Source organism: Nerophis lumbriciformis, linkage group LG25, assembly GCF_033978685.3.
Source record: "Nerophis lumbriciformis linkage group LG25, RoL_Nlum_v2.1, whole genome shotgun sequence".
Taxonomy (NCBI): domain Eukaryota; kingdom Metazoa; phylum Chordata; class Actinopteri; order Syngnathiformes; family Syngnathidae; genus Nerophis; species Nerophis lumbriciformis.
The window spans coordinates 32,292,074-32,310,551 of NC_084572.2; the positions used below are offsets into that span (position 1 = coordinate 32,292,074).

General features: G+C 41.2%; 1 pseudogene; it reads left to right on the forward strand.

Annotated features, from left to right (window-relative positions):
* The first annotated feature begins 502 nt into the window (after positions 1 to 502).
* LOC133621964 (3-mercaptopyruvate sulfurtransferase-like) lies at positions 503 to 3,262 on the forward strand (annotated as a pseudogene).
* The last annotated feature ends 15,216 nt before the right edge of the window (positions 3,263 to 18,478 follow it).

Sequence of the window (18,478 nt, forward strand, 5' to 3'; positions counted from 1 at the left end):
GTGTAATAACAAGTGTGTGTAAGAAATTGAAATGCGCCCTCTTTGGCCAAAATGTATACAACAAAATTAAATAAATATGTATATAGAGACATACTGTAATAACTTGAAGTAAATAATGAAGATTAAAAACCAATTACAAACAAAAAAATTCAGAAAAATAAATAAATATATAATTAACTAAAATCTTACCTTTTTTTATATTTGCATAGTATGTATATATTATTAATGTTGTAGATACACATCTTTATATATAAAGAAAGGGTGGTCCTAAAGAGGTAGGCATTTTTCTCAAGTCTCAAGAAGGTAACAAATACAAGAATGTATGTGTGTGTGTGTGTGTGTATGTGTGTGTGTGTGTGTGTGTGTGTGTGTGTGTGTGTGTGTGTGTGTGTGTGTGTGTGTGTGTTTTGCTCTCCTTCACGGTCAACCTTCGTCCCACCATCAGCGCAGACACTTTTAAGCGCGTGCAAGAAGCGGTTGTCTTATCTGGCTGCAACCAGTCATGAGTGTTCAGGCTTTGGTCACCTCCAGGTGGCTTGTGGAGGCCGCCAAACTGCGCCACAAGAAACTTTGCATCCTGGATACTTCCTGGTACTGGCCCAAGGCGAGGCGCAGCGCCAAGAGCGAGTTCCGCGGCGGACACATCCCGGGCTCCGCCTTTTTGGACCTGGACGAGTGCTTTGACAGAACCTCCCCTCTGGAGCACATGCTGCCCTTCGCAGACTATGTGGGCCGCCTCGGCGTGGACGAGGACACTCACGTGGTGGTGTATGACGCCAGTGACTTCGGCGCCTTCTCCGCCCCGAGGGCCTGGTGGATGTTCTGGGTGTTCGGGCACAGCCGGGTGTCGGTGCTGGACGGGGTGCTCAGCAACTGGCGGCGGGAGGGGCGGCCGGTGAGCGACCAACAGGTCAGACCTCAACCCGGCGAGTTCAAAGTCTCCCTGAACCGCAGTTGTGTCAAGACCTACCAGGACCTTGTGGATAAACTGGACTCCAAGGAGTTCCAGGTGGTGGATGCGAGGCCAACAGGCAGGTTCAGAGGACTGGAACCTGAACCTAGAGACAGTAAGTTTGGTTTACAAGTAAACTACTCAGTGGCCTAGTGGTTAGAGTGTCCGCCCTGAGATCGGTAGGTTGTGAGTTCAAACCCCGGCCGAGTCATACCAAAGACTATAAAAATGGGACCCATTACCTCCCTGCTTGGAACTTAGCATCAACGGTTGAAATTGGGGGTTAAATCACCAAAAATGATTCCTGGGTGCTGCCCACTGCTCCCCTCACCTCCCAGGGGGTGAACAGGGGGATGGGTCAAATGCAGAGGACAAATTTCACCACACCTAATCATTGGTACTTTAACTTTACTTTAAGATCAACCCATTGTCGGCTGGGTGCGGCTTGAATACCGGTGGAAAATACCGTAAAACAAAACAGCGACACTGAAAAATACCATCGGGACAAAGTCAATCCGTATAGACCAGGGGTCGGCAACCCGCGGCTCCATGCGGCTCTTTGATCACTCTGATGCGGCTCAGCAGCTTACTTGCTGAACCCCCCAATTTTCCCGCGAGACTTCCGGATTTCAGTGCCTCTCGCAGAAAACTCCCGGATTAATATTCACCGATTTTCACCCTTATGGCTATAATAAGGGCGTGTCATGATGGTACAACATTTGACGCCCTCTATAATCTGCATTAACAGCGTGCCAGCCCATCACTTGTTATACAATATGCATTTTCTGCTTGCACACGTGCGTGACAGCAAGGCATACTTGTTCAACAGCCACACAGGTTACACTGACGGTGGTCATATAAAACAACTTTAACACTCTTACTAATAATGCGTCACACTTTGAACCAAAACCAAACAAGAATGACAAACACATTTCGGGAGAACATCTGCACCTTAACACAACATAAACACAACAGAACAAACACCCAGAATCCCATGCAGCCCTGACTCTTCCGGGCTACATTATACACCCCTGCTACCACCAAACCCCGCCCCCACCCCAACCCTGCTTCCTCGCACATCAACCCCCCCCCCCTGTGCGTCGGTTGAGGTGGGCGGGGTTTGGTGGGGGGGTGGTGTATAATGAGTAGGGCTGCATGGGATTCTGGGTATTTGTCCTGTTGTGTTTATGTTGTGTTACGGTGCAGATGTTCTCCCGAAATGTGTTTGTCATTCTTGTTTGGTGTGGGTTCACAGTGTGGCGCATTATTAGTAAGAGTGTTAAAGTTTTTTTTTTTTTTTTTTATACCACCACCGTCAGTGTGACCTGTGTGGTTGTTGAGCAAGTATGCCTTGCTAACACCTACGTGAGGAAGCGGAAGTCCCATACATCGTGTGACTGTTCAGGCACGCTGGTTGTAGTGGGTGCTGTTTGCTGTAGTATCACGGCACGCATGACTCTGACAAGTGCCATTCATTTAAAACCCGCGTGCTGCACCAGCTTTCAAATTCCACATAAAGGTGTGGGCATCGTGTCTGAGACCCCTGGTTTATACATAGCACAAAGCAAAAAAAAAAAACAATTGTATGCAGTGTTATTTCATTTAAAATTTCAAAAAAATTTTGCGGCTCCCATTGTTTCCTATAATTTGTGAAACTGGTCAAAATGGCTTTTTGACTGGTAAAGGTTGCCGAACCCTGGTATAGACAAAGAGGCGGAATGTGTGAAAGGGTACAGTACGACGTTCTTTGCCTTGATGTGCTAATTTTTCCAGATCTCCGTGTGCATCCAAGCACACTGTGGAGGGAAGTGAGTCAGCTGTGTCTCGCCGTCCCACACATGCCCTGCCCCGAGCTGATGGTGCTCCACCCTCGACACCATTGCCAGAGGCGGTGACCTTTGCTCCTGCAGACGCGCTGACTCACTTCCCTCCACACACACTTTTCAGCTAACAATGCTAACTAGGCTAGCGCTATGGTCTAATCTCCCTCTCCTCGCTGGTTCTTCCCCGCAGACACAGAACCGGGCCACATTCCCGGCTCCATCAGCATGCCCTTTCGCTCCTTCTTGTCGCCGTCGGGCCACTTCCTACCCAAGGAGAGACTCCTGGCTCTGTTTTCCCGGGCCGGCGTCGACCTCGGCCGCCCCGTGTGCGTGTCGTGCGGCTCAGCCGTGACCGCCTGCCCACCGGTGCGGTCACCCGGGCGTGGCGGTGTACGACGGCGGCTGGTCCGAGTGGTACGCGCGCGCCGTGCCTGAGAACGTGGTCTCGGAGGGTCGCGGGAAGCACCTGTGCTTGACTGGAATGTGATGAACAATAAAGAACGTGGTGTTTGACAGTGTTTACTTTGGAGAAACAAGACTAAAAGTCATGATCCTTCATGGTTTTTGTTTCCTGTGTTTTGTATTTTTTCCTGTCCAGCGCTCTTATTTTTTGTTTCCACTTCCTGTTGGCCCCATTTCTTCCATTTCACCCTTGAAGACTAGTTTTTAGCACTGGTGCTCTCACGTGTTTCCTGATTGACAATCAGGAGACGCAGCTGTCCCTGGTTGTCAAAGAGAAAGCTCCTTTGGATGACGCTGTTTTGATTTATATTCTGTTGTTTCCATTATTTGTTCAATGAGTGTAACTAATAAAAATATATAAAAAAATCAATCATAAGGAAGGTAAATATAATGTAAAAAAGGTAAATGGAAGGCAATATAACAGTATTAAAGGTAAAAGAATATGGGGGAAAAAGGTCAAATAAAAGTGGGAAGAAATATCAGTGGAAGATAAAATAAGGTATATAAAAAGTAAAGGAAGGAATACAGAAAGTAAATGAAGTAAATAAAAGATAAAATATATTTTATCTTTTATTTACTTCATTATAAGGTAAACAAAAAAAGTGAAACAAGGTAAATAGAAGGTAAGGGTAATACATAAGTTAAATAAAAGGTCAAATGAGGTAAATAAAATCTAACAGAAGGTAAACAAAATCTAAAAGACAATAAATAAAAGGCAAAATAAGGCAAAACAAAATTTAGACTGTAAATAGAAGGTAAACGTAGTAAATACAAGTAGAACAAGATTCATAAAATATAAATAAAAGGTAAAATAAGGTAAATACAAGGTACAAGAAGGTAAAATAATGTATATAGAAGGTAAAGGTAGCAAATACAAGTAAAAGAAGATAAATAAAAGGTAAATAAAAGGTACAATAAGGTAAATAAAAGGTAAAAAAAGGAATATAGCAAGTAAAAGAAGATAAAACAAGGTAAAAGACGGTCAAAGAAGATGAATAGAAGGTGAAAGAAGTTAAATAAAAGGTCAATAAAAGGTAAAAAAAAGAATATAGCAGGTAAAACAAGGTAAGATAGGGTCAAATAAGGTAAATGAAGGTACAACAAGGATTATAGAAAGTAAAACAAGGTAAAGGACGGTCAGCTGAAAGGAAATACTAGAAAGATCTCCCTCTCCAAGGTAAATACTAGGAGTGTGAATCTTTGGGCACCTAATGATTTGATGTGATTTCGATTCCTGGGGTGACGATATGGTTCTCCATTCAAACCAGTTCTCGCATTGTAATATCTGGTATAATAGTTATAATGAAGCGTTTTCAAAACAGGTTAAAAGCTAGAAAACCTCCTGGCGTGGAGGGCCCTGAACGGTATGTCAAGATTGTGGTGCTGGAATCTCCCCCGACACATAAAGCTGAGTCTATTCCACGCCACTCAATCAATCACTCAATGTTTACTTATATAGCCCTAAATCACGAGTGTCTCAAAGGGCTGCACAAGCCACAACGACATCTTCGGCTCAGATCCCACATCAGGGCAAGAAAAAATTCAACCCAATGGGATAACAATGAGAAACCTTGGAGGGGACCGCAGATATAGGAACCCCAACCGGGCGACCGGTGCAATGGACGTCGAGTGGATCTAGCATAATATTGTGAGAGTCTAGTCCATAGTGGATCTAACATAATAATGAGAGTCCAGTCCATAGTGGGGCCAGCAGGAGACCATCCCGAGCGGAGACAGGTCAGCAGCGCAGAGACGTCCCCAACCGATGCACAGACGAGTGGTCCACCCTGGGTCCCGACCCTGGACAGCCAGTGCTTCATCCTTGGCCACCGAACCTGTGCCCCCCCTCCACGAAGGAGAGGGGGGCAGAGCAGAAAAGAAACGGCAGATCAACTGGTCTAAAAGTTGTGGAGTCTGTCCTCCTGTATGGCGGTGAAAGCTGGACCCTGACACCAACCCTGCAGAAGTCCCTAGATGGGTGCTACACCAGAATGATACGAGCTGTTCTGAATGTGGACCAGAACATCCACATCACCAACAGGGACCTGTACGGGCAACTGCCGAGGCTCAGCAAGAAGGTAACAGCTAGGAAGATGAGGCTGGCCGGCCACTGTCACAGACATCCTATGGGAACCAACGCACGGGAATCGATCGCGACGACGTCCCGCGCTAATGTACGTGGACATCCTGAAGAAAGATGCGGGAGCTGAAAGCTCTACGGAGCTGGCCGGAGCGTATGGAGAACCGGAATGATTGGAGACTCCGATGGAAGCTCGTCTGAAGACGACTGAGTGAGAGAACAAAGCCACGCCGCAAAACACTTACATCAAGAGCTGATTTCTTAAAGGGGAACATTATCACAATTTCAGAAGGGTTAAAACCATTAAAAATCAGTTCCCAGTGGCTTATTATATTTTTCAAAGTTTTTTTCAAAATTTTACCCATCACGCAATATCCCTAAAAAAAGCTTCAAAGTGCCTGATTTTAACCATCGTTATAAACACCCGTCCATTTTCCTGTGACGTCACATAGTGAAGCCAACACAAACAAACATGGCGGAAAGAACAGCAAGCTATAGCGACATTAGCTCGGATTCAGACTCGGATTTCAGCGGCTTAAGCGATTCAACAGATTACGAATGTATTGAAACGGATGGTTGTAGTGTGGAGGCAGGTAGCGAAAACGAAACTGAAGAAGAAACTGAAGCTATTGAGCCATATCGGTTTGAACCGTATGCAAGCGAAACCGACGAAAACGACACGACAGCCAGCGACACGGGAGAAAGCGAGGACGAATTCGGCGATCGCCTTCTAACCAACGATTGGTATGTGTTTGTTTGGCATTAAAGGAAACTAACAACTATGAACTAGGTTTACAGCATATGAAATACATTTGGCAACAACATGCACTTTGAGAGTGCAGACAGCCCAATTTTCATCAATTAATATATTCTGTAGACATACCCTCATCCGCGCTCTTTTCCTGAAAGCTGATCTGTCCAGTTTTGGAGTTGATGTCAGCAGGCCCTAGCTCGCTCGTCTGCGGGAACAAACTGCCGCCATTGCTTGCCGTGCTACCGAGGTCCTTTGTCCCTGAATTGCTCACACACTCCGGCAGATTCAATGGGGGTCTGGCGGCAGATTTCTTTGACTTTATCGTTGGAAATGCATCTGCTTTGAGTGTCGCAGGATATCCACACATTCTTGCCATCTCTGTCGTAGCATAGCTTTCGTCGGTAAAGTGTGCGGAACAAACGACTGACCGTTTTCGTCGGCTTTCCCCACACCCTCGTATTTTGAACAAATTTGGTCCAATTTCTTGCCACTTTCGCATCTTTGGGCCACTGGTGCAACTTGAATCCGTCCCTGTTCGTGTTGTTACACCCTCCGACAACACACCGACGAAAGTGAGAAAATGGCGAATAATAGAAAGGCGTTTAATTCGCCAAAATTCTGCTGATTTGACTCGGTGTTTGAGAAAATGGCGGATTGCTTCCCGATGTGACGCCACGTTGTGACGTCATCGCTCCGAGAGCGAATATTAGAAAGGCGTTTAATTCGCCAAAATTCACCCATTTAGAGTTCGGAAATCGGTTAAAAAAATATATGGTCTTTTTTCTGCAACATCAAGGTATATATTGACGCTTACATAGGTCTGGTGATAATGTTCCCCTTTAAGAAGGTTAAATAAGTCAATCCAGTTACTGTTGGTAGAGGACGCAAACGTTAACTTTAAAAAAAACAACAACAAATATTTGCTTATTGCTTTTGTCGGAATAAAACTGAACTGGCTTTTGGATGGAAAAACGTCCTGAGAGTTTTGTCACGTACACAAACTCTTGAAACAAGCTGGCGAAGGGAGTCAAGTACACGTATCTGACTCGGCTCACTATTGTATCCTCCTACAGTGTGTACTGAAGCATGTTTAGCTATTCCTCGTCCTGCAGGGATGATACTTGTAAGAAACTTACTTTATTCGTCGTTACGGAGGCGAGGATTAGTGATTTAGAAGTAGCTAAAACACTGCCGACTGCGGATGGACGTTGGCCGCTAGCTAGCTAGCCATGTGTGAGGAGGCGTGGCCTGCGGAGCTGCAGCGAGGCGGGGTGTGCCGGGGCCGGCTCCGAGATCAGCGACAGGTGCGTAGATGGCCCACCCGGGCGCAGTTGGCTGATCACCTGTCACTCTATAAAAGGGCAGCAGCCGAGAAGGACGGGGTGGGAGAAGTTGGCGCTGATAAGAGAGAGTGTTGGAATAATTGTTTGTAAGTTATCACAAAAGAAACGTTGTATTACATTATGTTCCTGATAAGAAGATGAAGGCTGTCTTTCGAGGCCTACCAAGAGGAAGAAGGCTCGTGAAACTCCACTGTGATTTCAACACGGACAGATGGCAGGATCTGCTCAACTTCCAGAGGAACTCTCTTTGAAGTATTTAACAAACTCTCTTTGAAGTATTTCACAAACTCTCTTCCAACTATTTGGTAACCGAGGTCAACGCTGTTTACGACCCGCTGCCCTCTTGAAGCAACTGTGGTCAGGAGACGGGAGGGGTTATCCATTGTCCTCCAACACTTGCCCCAGCTGGATCCAGGAAGAGCCCAAGCCCGAGACATCCTCTTCTTGGTCTTCAATGTGACCGAAAACAATGACTGTTTTACATACTTCCCATTCCTGCTGAGACATGTGTTGGTGCGTGAACATTGAACATCTAAATAAAAGAGGAGACGAAAACCTTTTTCGTCAGAGCGTGCTAAAACACTGTAAGAGGTTACAGGTCGACGCCGTCTCTCCTCAATTGAGTCCAAATTGAATTCTGTCTCTGTTTGATTCCTTGCCTTTTGTCTTGTTTAATAGATGTCCTCAGTGTTTGAACGTGACAGAGAGAGAACCCGAGAACGAACCCGAGCACGAGCGAAAGCGAGACGGAGACACGGAAAGCTGAAAAGCAACCCAAAGAGCATGACTGTCAACAGAGGCGAGTGCTGAAAAGCAGGAGGGCAAGAAAAGAAGAGTTTATTGCAAAAAAAACCTAAAAATCTCAAAACTCCCACGCCTGTCATGTCCGTCATTGGTGGTCCGAGGAACCCGGAGGTGCGAGTCCTCCACACCATGTTTTTAAAGCATCTCTTCCTGAGGGCGTTTCAGAGTTATAGCTTCACCTTTATCTTTGGTTTTTAGGTCAAAATGCGTCCATTCTCTCTTTTCTGTCTACACACTGTGTCTGCTTGTAAGTACTCAGTGATTGTGCGCTGCTGAACATGCTCCTCTGCTCGCAAAACCAGCAATGTCCTGACGTGCCCGGGAACCGGTACTTTTCAAACAGAGTAGAGTACCGTTTTTGATTCATTAGTACCGCGATACTATAACAGTACCGGTATACCGTACAACTCTTGTTCAAACTCATCCCCCTCGGCGGGCGTTACAAATCACTGTCAGGAACAACCCGTCATAAGAACCGTTTCTAGGCTGATGAACGTTAAACCGTCAGAGCATACTTGCCAACCCTCCCGGATTTTCCGGGAGACTCCCGAAATTCAGCGCCTCTCCCGAAAACCTCCCGGGACAAATTTTCTCCCGAAAATCTCCCGAAATTCAGGTGGAGCTGGAGGCCACGCCCCCTCCAGCTCCATGCGGACCTGAGTGACGTGTTGACAACCTGTTCACACGTCCGCTTTCCCACAATATAAACAGCTAATGATCAAGGGCGAGTTCTTGGTTTCTTATGTGGGTTTATTGTACGGCAGTTTCATTAACGTCCTCCCAGCGGTAACAACACACAACAACGGCATTTCGTCTACGTAAAGCAGTTCGTCTGCCGTAAACAGCAATGTTGTGACACTTTTAAACAGGACAATACTGCCATCTACTGTACATGCATATGTGACTCACCCATAATGTGTCACATTTTTGTGTTGATTTATTTATTTTATTTTGTGGTTTGAATTCGTTTTTGGAGCTGTCATTCCACATTTATCAGTATTCACATTGGTCAGTAGGGGGCAGTCGGGCGTTTCTTCCCAATTGAATGCTATCACCTGCAGACCGGAAGTGTCTTGTCATTCTGATGAGCGCGACCAGTCTGTGAACAATTGAAACGTCCTGTGTGCTTTTTTCTCCTGTATAACAGGTTAGTTTTGGTGAATCAACTCACTGAATAATATCCATGTGATCTTTATAAGTTTAAGTACACATTCTGATGGTGGAGCCTAACTCTAAAGTGTTTGTGAGTTGTAGTTTGTATTTGTGAATTAATCCAGTGCACAGCTGCAGTAATCAATACAAAATGGCGACTTGAGTACGCAATGTTTATATAGGAACTTCTGATCCTAATTCAGACTCCCAAATTAGAGCTCCCGTTTTCTTATTGATTTTATAATGTATATTTGTATAATGTGTGTGTTCTGAAATAGTGACAGAGAATAGAACAAGGATGGACAATTCAACCCTTAACTCAACAATTAGTAGATGAGTGTTATGTGTGTGTTTATGTGTAAATAAATGAACACTGAAATTCAAGTATTTATTTTATTTATTTATATATATATATATATATATATATATATATATATATATATATATATATATATATATAAATAAATAATAATTTATTATATATATATATGTAATAAAAAAAAATATATATATATATATAGCTAGAATTCACTGAAAGTCAAATATTTTTTATATATATATATCTTAACCACGCCCCCAACCACGCCCCCCACCCCACCCCCGACCACGCCCCCCACCCCCCACCTCCCGAAATCGGAGGTCTCAAGGTTGGCAAGTATGCGTCAGAGTATCACAAAAAAGAGCACCAAGTCAAATTCTTGTGTGTTAAACCTACCTGGCAAATGAAGCGGATTGGGATTCTGACCTTCTCAAAAAGCTCAACCGGATAGCTTCATGTTGCAAGAGAATTTGAAGGCCTGTCAATGAAAGTGGACTACAATGAACACAAAGCATCAGACTGAGTGCTGATGCAAGGCAGACAAAGAAGGGAAACAATGTTTCACATTCACAAAGTAATCTGTGAAGAGCGAGCAGCAACCACAGTGAAGGAAAGTGAAGCCACAAGAAGGGACAACGCTGTCGTCAGACTCCATTCTGACGGGTCGAGTATTGGCGGAAGGCACATTCTGTGGGCGTGGCCTTAATGACTGAAGCTTTATTTGGAAGTAGAAACAATGGCTCAGTCTGAGTCAGCTCTGCTTGGCAGGTAAGTCACGCTTCTGATTCTTGTATTTGCTTCATACGTGGAGGGGACAAGGCTGCTTAGCATAGCGAGCGCTAGCAGGTTAGCTCACACATCTGTCAGTTAGACAAGAGTCCTGGGAGAAGGGGGGTAAATGTAAGTTAGGGCTGCAACGATTAATCGGTTACATCGATTAATTTGATTGTAAAAAAGTTTTGATTTATATTCTGTCATTTCGATTATTTGTTCAATGAGTGTAACTAATAAAAATATATAAAATCCGTACCGCATAAAGAAGGAAGACAATTTGAAAAGACGGTAAAAGATGGTAAAAGTTACAATGTAAAAAAGGTAAATGGAAGGTAATATAACGGTATTAAAGGTAAAAGAATATGGGGGAAAAAGGTCAAATAAAAGTGGGAAGAAAGGTCAATGGAAGACAAAATAGAATAGAATAGAATAGAATAGAATAGAATAGAAAGTAAATAAAAGGTAGGAATACAGAAAGTAAATGAAGTAAATAAAAGCTAAAATATATTTTAGCTTTTATTTACTTAATTATAAAGGTGAAAAAAAAGTAAAACAAGGTAAAATAAAGTAAGGGTAATAAATAAGTTAAATAAGGTATATAAAAGGTAAAGGAAGGAATACAGAAAGTAAATGAAGTAAATAAAAGATAACATATATTTGATCTTTTATTTACTTCATTATAAGTTAAAAAAAAAAAGTTAAACAAGGTAAATAGAAGGTAAAAGAAGGTAAGGGTAATAAATAAGTTAATTAAAAGGTCAAATGAGGGAACTAAATCTAACAGAAATTAAACAAAATCTAAAAGACAATAAATAAAAGGCAAAATAAGGTAAAAAAAAAAAAAAAGTTAGAATGTAAATAGAAGGTAAACGTAGTAAATACAAAATGAGGAATATAGCAAGTAAAAGAAGATAAAACAAGGTAAAAGACGGTCAAAGAAGGTGAATAAGAAGGTAAAATAAGTTAAATAAAAGGTAAATAAAAGGTTAAAAAAGAAGAATATAGCAGGTAAAACAAGGCAAGAGGGGGTCAAATAAGGTAAATAAAAGGTAAATTAAGGTACAACAATAAATGTTATCTTTTATTTACTTCATTATAAGGCACAAAAAAAAGTAAAACAAGGTAAATAGAAGGTAAAATAAAGTAAGGGTAATAAATAAGTTAATTAAAAGGTCAAATTAGGTCAATAAAATCTAACAGAAGGTAAACAAAATCTAAAAGACAATAAATAAAAGGCAAAATAAGGTAAAAAAAAAAAAGTTAGAATGTAAATAGAAGGTAAATGTAGTAAATGCAAGCAAAACAAGATAAATAAAAGGTAAAATAATGTATATTGAAGGTAAAAGTAGCAAATACAAGTAAATTAAGATAAATTAAAGGTAAATAAATGGTAAAATACGGTAAATAAAAGGTAAAATAAGGAATATAGCAAGTAAAAGAAGATAAAACAAGGTAAAAGACGGTCAAAGAAGGTGAATAGAAGGTAAAATAAGTTAAATAAAAGGTAAAAAAAAGAATATAGCAGGTAAAACAAGGTAAGAGGGGGTCAAATAAGGTAAATAAAAGGTAAATGAAGGTACAACAAGGATTATAGAAGGTAAAACAAGGTAAAGGACGGTCAGCTGAAAGGAAATACTAGAAAGATCTCCCTCTCCAAGGTAAATACTCGGAGTGTGAATCTTTGGGCACCTAATGATTCGATGTGATTCCGATTCCTGGGGTGACGATATGATTCTCCATTCAAACCAGTTCTCGCATTGTAATATCTGGTATAATAGTTCTCATGAAACTTTTTCAAAACAGGTTAAAAGTTAGAAAACCTCCTTTAGGTTGCATATATATGTATGTATATTACTTACTTACTTGTGAATGTACACACACACACACACACACACACACACACACACACACACACACACACACACACACACACACACACACACACACACACACACACACATATATACTTTTGTATGTATATTTACAGTATAATTTTGTATCTAAAATGTATTTTTTCTTTTAAAAAAACACGTTATATGTTAAATTTGTGGTGATTTGGGCAGCCAAGCACCGATTAAATTTTGTTTTTTAATTTAATCAAATTTTTTCAAGGTACGAGCTTTGTCACAGAACCAATTAAACTTGTAGCCCGAGGTACTACTGTATACTGTATTTTATGTTAAAGTTGACTAAACACTCTACAAATAATATTCAATATGTAATATTATAACTCAAAATAAATGTATTTGATATAATAGTTATATAAACCATAAAATAAATGTGGGAATTCTGGAATAATGGAGGGAACACTGTACCGAAAAATGACTAACTCATGTACATTTACACTCTATGGGAATTTGGACAATTCTTGATGGAAAATAAGGGGAACGGATATAATCTGTTCTAGGGTCAAACTATCATCAGTTTGCATGACTCCCAGTCACTAATCATTCTTGCAAGTCACCATAGAATAGGAAAATGTCAAAATCGTCGGAAATCTCAGCAACCGGTGAGTGAGACCATGTCAGCCTTCAGACCTCTTAGGCTTGTATTCTACCGTTTGGACTTTCCCTCGTTCCTTTAATGTCACAGCTGACACTTGTCCGTCACACACCGGAGTGGAACTACGCGCTCACAATAAAACCCCCTCACAAACCACTTCCTGCCCCACTCTTACACGAAAGCGACTGCTGGTTCCAATAAGTGAACAGTGTGACATGCTACTCCATTTATCGAGGCAGGGGAAAATGTCAACACCGATTAATCCTCATTGTTATTCATTTGATCAGACATTTTAGCAGTGGAGAATAACTCCAAATTAAGGGTGTCCCGATACAATTTTTCACTTCCGATACTGGTACCTGTAGTGTTGGCCAATACCGACATTAATCCGATACGATATCAGCATGAATTATTTTGCAGTGTGCAATATTAGGAAATGTTTGATCAAATTGTCCCAAATTCCAAGCTGCTGTTTTGAGGCATGTTAAAAAAAATAATGCACTTTGTGACTTCAATAATAAATATGGCAGTGCCATGTTGGCATTTTTTTTTCCACAACTTGAGTTGATTTATTTTGGAAAACCTTGTTACATTGTTTAATGCATCCAGCGGGGCATCACAACAAAATTAGGCATAATAATGTGTTAATTCCACGCCTGTATATATCGGTATCGGTTGATATCGGAATCGGTAATTAAGAGTTGGACAATATCGGAATATCGGATATCGGCAAAAAAGCCATTATCGGCATACTTGCCAACCCTCCCGAATTTTCCGGGAGACTCCCGAAATTCAGCGCCTCTCCCGAAAACCTCCCGGGACAAATATTCTCCCGAAAAAATCCCGATTTTCAGCCGGAGCTGGAAGCCACGCCCCCTCCAGCTCCATGCGGACCTGAGTGAGGACAGCCTTTTTTCACGACTGGAGGACAACAGGGTGACAAGAACTAAATCATCCAGACGAGAGATAAATTGTATTATTATGTTTATCTTACCTAAAAAATAAATATATTTATTAATTAAAAAAAAAAAACGAAACAAATTTTTACTATATTTTGCTAAAAACATCAAAATTAATTGTATTTTTATTTGTATTTTTTCTGACTCCTTATTACATCCAGGCATTAGAATTATGCATTAAAATAAACATATTTGAAATAATTAATTTTAAATTATCATAATAATTCATTTAAAATTACCATATTTAAATATTAAAATAATTGCTTGTTTATCAACAACTTTAGCATTTTATTCATTAAATTTTGAAACTCTCAGAAGCCAAGTTATGTTATATTCCGTAATATTTATCCATGCAAGTTTGAAGTATCAATTATCTAAACACAGTTTTGTTTGCATATTTTCAGGATGTAGATATATATATATATATATATATATGTATGAAATACTTGACTTGGTGAATTCTAGCTGTCAATATACTCCTTCCCTCTTAACCACGCCCTCAACCACGTCCTTCTCAATTGCTCTGTTTATTGCAGTTCTGAGTGTCGCTGGGTCGGGTTTGGTTTTGAAATTGGATTGCATTGTTATGGTATTGCTGTGTATTGTTTTGTTGGATTGATTTATAAAAAATAAAAAATGCATCTGCCTCACAATACGAAGGTCCTGAGTAGTCTTGGGTTCAATCCCAGGCTCGGGATCTTTCTGTGTGGAGTTTGCATGTTCTCCCCGTGACTGCGTGGGTTCCCTCCGGGTACTCCGGCTTCCTCCCACCTCCAAAGACATGCACCTGGGGATAAGTTGATTGGCAACACTAAATTGGCCCTAGTGTGTGAATGTGAGTGTGAATGTTGTCTGTCTATCTGTGTTGGCCCTGCGATGAGATGGCGACTTGTCCAGGGTGTACCCCGCCTTCCGCCCGATTGTAGCTGAGATAGGCTCCAGCGCCCCCCGCGACCCCAATGGGAATAAGCGGTAGAAAATGGATGGATGGATGGATGGAATTATAATAATAATTTTAAAAAATCGATTTAAAAAAAATGAAAATCGCGATTCAAATTTGAATCGATTTATTCCCACACCCCTAACAAACCCCCCCACGCCTTCACCACCGCTTGATTCCCCTTCAGGGTTATGGACAGCTGAGTAGCGCTTTATAGCAGCAGTCGCCTTCCAGGGCCTCAACTCCCCCCCACTCTGTTGCGAGTTGTTGTGATTATATGTAACATGTTTATGTGTGCGATGGCAAATGAGTTTTTTTCTCTTGGACTCAGTCTGGACCCCCTCCCGAGGATCCAGCCTTTGACTGATATTTTTTACTCTTCCCCCCTTTCCCAATATCACCTTTTTCCCACCTTTTTTAAGGAGCGCCGTAAGTGGCTGATTCGTCGTCGGTCCCGTCTTGTCTCCCTGTAACATATGTCTGCTCTTAGTGGGACTGTGCCCAAAATGTAATTTCAGTTCTTATGTGTCTTGTACATGTTAAAGAATGGACAATAATAAAGCATCCTGAATCCTGTACGTCTGGCTTGTGTGCTATTGTGTGCTGAGCTTCCGTGTAGCTCCTAGTAGCCTATAGTTTGATGGGAAATCTGAGGACAAAAAATACAAAATCTGATGGAACAGTCGATATTGTGGTGGAAATTTGTTTTTTACGTTTGTCTATGTGGGAAGTTTGTTGCGATTTGCGTCATCATGACGCGGAGTAGGTCTTTCTAATCTCATTCCCAATTTAGAGTTTCCTCGCTTCCCCTTCCTTGCCGTCTGTCTCTCTCACTTCTGCCTCGTCGCTCTCATAAGCGTGATCGATTCCCTTCTCGAGAAAATGAAGCTGCAAGCAGGTGAAAATATTAGAAGCATATTGTTCATGCGTGCCGTAAAGCAGAAAACAAGCACAATAATACGTGACATTGGGCAGGTGTGTGGAGCTAACATGGCAGCCATAAACCAGCGGGGTCCAAAGTGCGGCACGGGGGCCATTTACGGCCCGCAGCTAGAGTTTTATAGGCCCGCGACACATTTTTTAAGACGAAATAGGAACATTACACAGAAAAATACTAAAATATGCAATTTTGGGAGAAATTTCATGTGAATAGTGAAATGTACAAATGCTAACAGTTACAATGTGTCAAGTACCAAGTTATATGACTATGAAGCGTACGCATGTAACACTAGCTTAAAATGGCGGTGTGCTAAAGTAAGCATGCTAACAGTTACAGGTGTCTGGCTGTAAAATTGGCACAAAAAAAAGTTAGCATGCTAATGTAGGTATGCCAACAGTTAACATGTATCAAGTACCAAGTTATATGACTCTGAGTTGATCGGCTGTGTATTTGGCTAAAAGAGTTAACACACTAATGTTAGCATGCTAACAGTTAGCGTGTATCAAGTACCAAGTTATATGACTGAGTTGATCGGCTGTATATTTGACTAAAAGAGTTAGCACACTAATGTTAGCATGCTAACAGTTAGCGTGTATCAAGTACCAAGTTATATGACTCTGAGTTGATCGGCTGTATATTTGGCTAAAAGAGTTAGCACGCTAATGTTAGCATGCTAATAGTTAGCGGGTATCAAGTACCAAGTTATATGACTGAGTTGATCGGCTGTATATTTGACTAAAAGAGTTAGCACACTAATGTTAGCATGCTATCAGTTAGCGTGTATCAAGTACCAAGTTATATGACTCTGAGTTGATCGGCTGTATATTTGGCTAAAAGAGTTAGCACACTAATGTTAGCATGCTAACAGTTAACGTGTGTCAAGTACCAAGTTATATGACTCTGAGTTGATCGGCTGTGTATTTGGCTAAAAGAGTTAGCACACTAATGTTAGCATGCTAACAGTTAACGTGTGTCAAGTACCAAGTTATATGACTCTGAGTTGATCGGCTGTATATTTGGCTAAAAGAGTTAGCACACTAATGTTAGCATGCTAACAGTTAGCTCGTATCAAGTACCAAGTTATATGACTCTGAGTTGATTGGCTGTATATTTGGCTAAAAGAGTTAGCACACTAATGTTAGCATGCTAACAGTTAGCGTGTATCAAGTACCAAGTTATATGACTCTGAGTTGATCGGCTGTATATTTGGCTAAAAGAGTTAGCATACTAATGTTAGCATGCTAACAGTTAGCGTGTATCAAGTACCAAGTTATATGACTCTGAGTTGATCGGCTGTATATTTGGCTAAAAGAGTTAGCATACTAATGTTAGCATGCTAACAGTTAGCGTGTATCAAGTACCAAGTTATATGACTCTGAGTTGATCGGCTGTGTATTTGGCTAAAAGAGTTAGCACACTAATTTTAGCATGCTAACAGTTAGCGTGTATCAAGTACCAAGTTATATGACTCTGAGTTGATCGGCTGTGTATTTGGCTAAAAGAGTTAGCACACTAATGTTAGCATGCTAACAGTTAACGTGTGTCAGGTACTAAGTTATATGACTCTGAGGTGTTTGGCTGCAGAATTGGCTAAAAAAGTTAGTATGAATTTTAGTATGCTAACATTTAGCATGTATCAAGTGCCAAGTTATATGACTATGAAGCGTACGCATGTAACTTTAGCTTAAAATGGCGGTGTGCTAAAATAAGCATGCTAACAGTTACAATGTATCAAGTACTAAGTTATATGACTCTGAGTTGTTCGGCTGCAAAATTGGCTGAAAGCTTAAGCAAACTACAGTTAACAAGCCGGACTTAAATGCTAACAGTTAGCATGTATCAAGTACCACGTGGTAGTATGAGGCGTTTGGTTGTAAAAATTGGCTAAAAAAGTTAGCGTGCTAATGTTAGTGAGCTAACAGTTAGCATGTATCAAGTACCACGTTGTGGGAGTCTGAGATGTTTGGTTGTAAAATTGGCAAAAAAAAGTTAGCATGCTAATGTTAGTGAGCTAACAGCTAGCATGTATCAAGTATGAAGTTTTATGACTCTGAGGTGTTCCACTGTAAAATTGGCTAAAAGAGTTAACACACTAATGTTAGCATGCTAACAGTTAGCGTGTGCCAGGTACCAAGTTACAGTATATGACTCCGAGGTGTTTGGCTGCAGAATTGGCTAAAAAAGTTAGCATGAGTTTTAGTATGCTAACGTTTAGCATGTATCAAGTACCAAGTTATAGTACTCTGAGGTGTTCGGCTGTAAAATTGGCTAAAAAAGTTAACATGCTAATGTCAGCATTCTAACAGTTCAAATTTATTAAGTACCAAGTTGTATGACTACAGGCAGGCCCGTCTAGTACCCGCACTCTTTTACTATGAAGCCATGCTGTTGTAACACGTGGCTTGGCATTGTCTTGCTGAAATAAGCAGGGGCGTCCATGATATTAAAGTAAGCATGCTAACAGTTACAATGTATCAAGTACTAAGTTATATCACTCTGAGGTGTTCAGCGGCAACATTGGCTGAAAGAGTAAGCAAGCTAATGTTAACAAGCCGGACTTAGATGCTAACAGCTAACCAGATCCAAACAACATATGTTGCTCCAAAACCTGTATGTACCTTTCAGCATTAATGGCGCCTTCACAGATGTGTAAGTTACCCATATCTTGGGCACT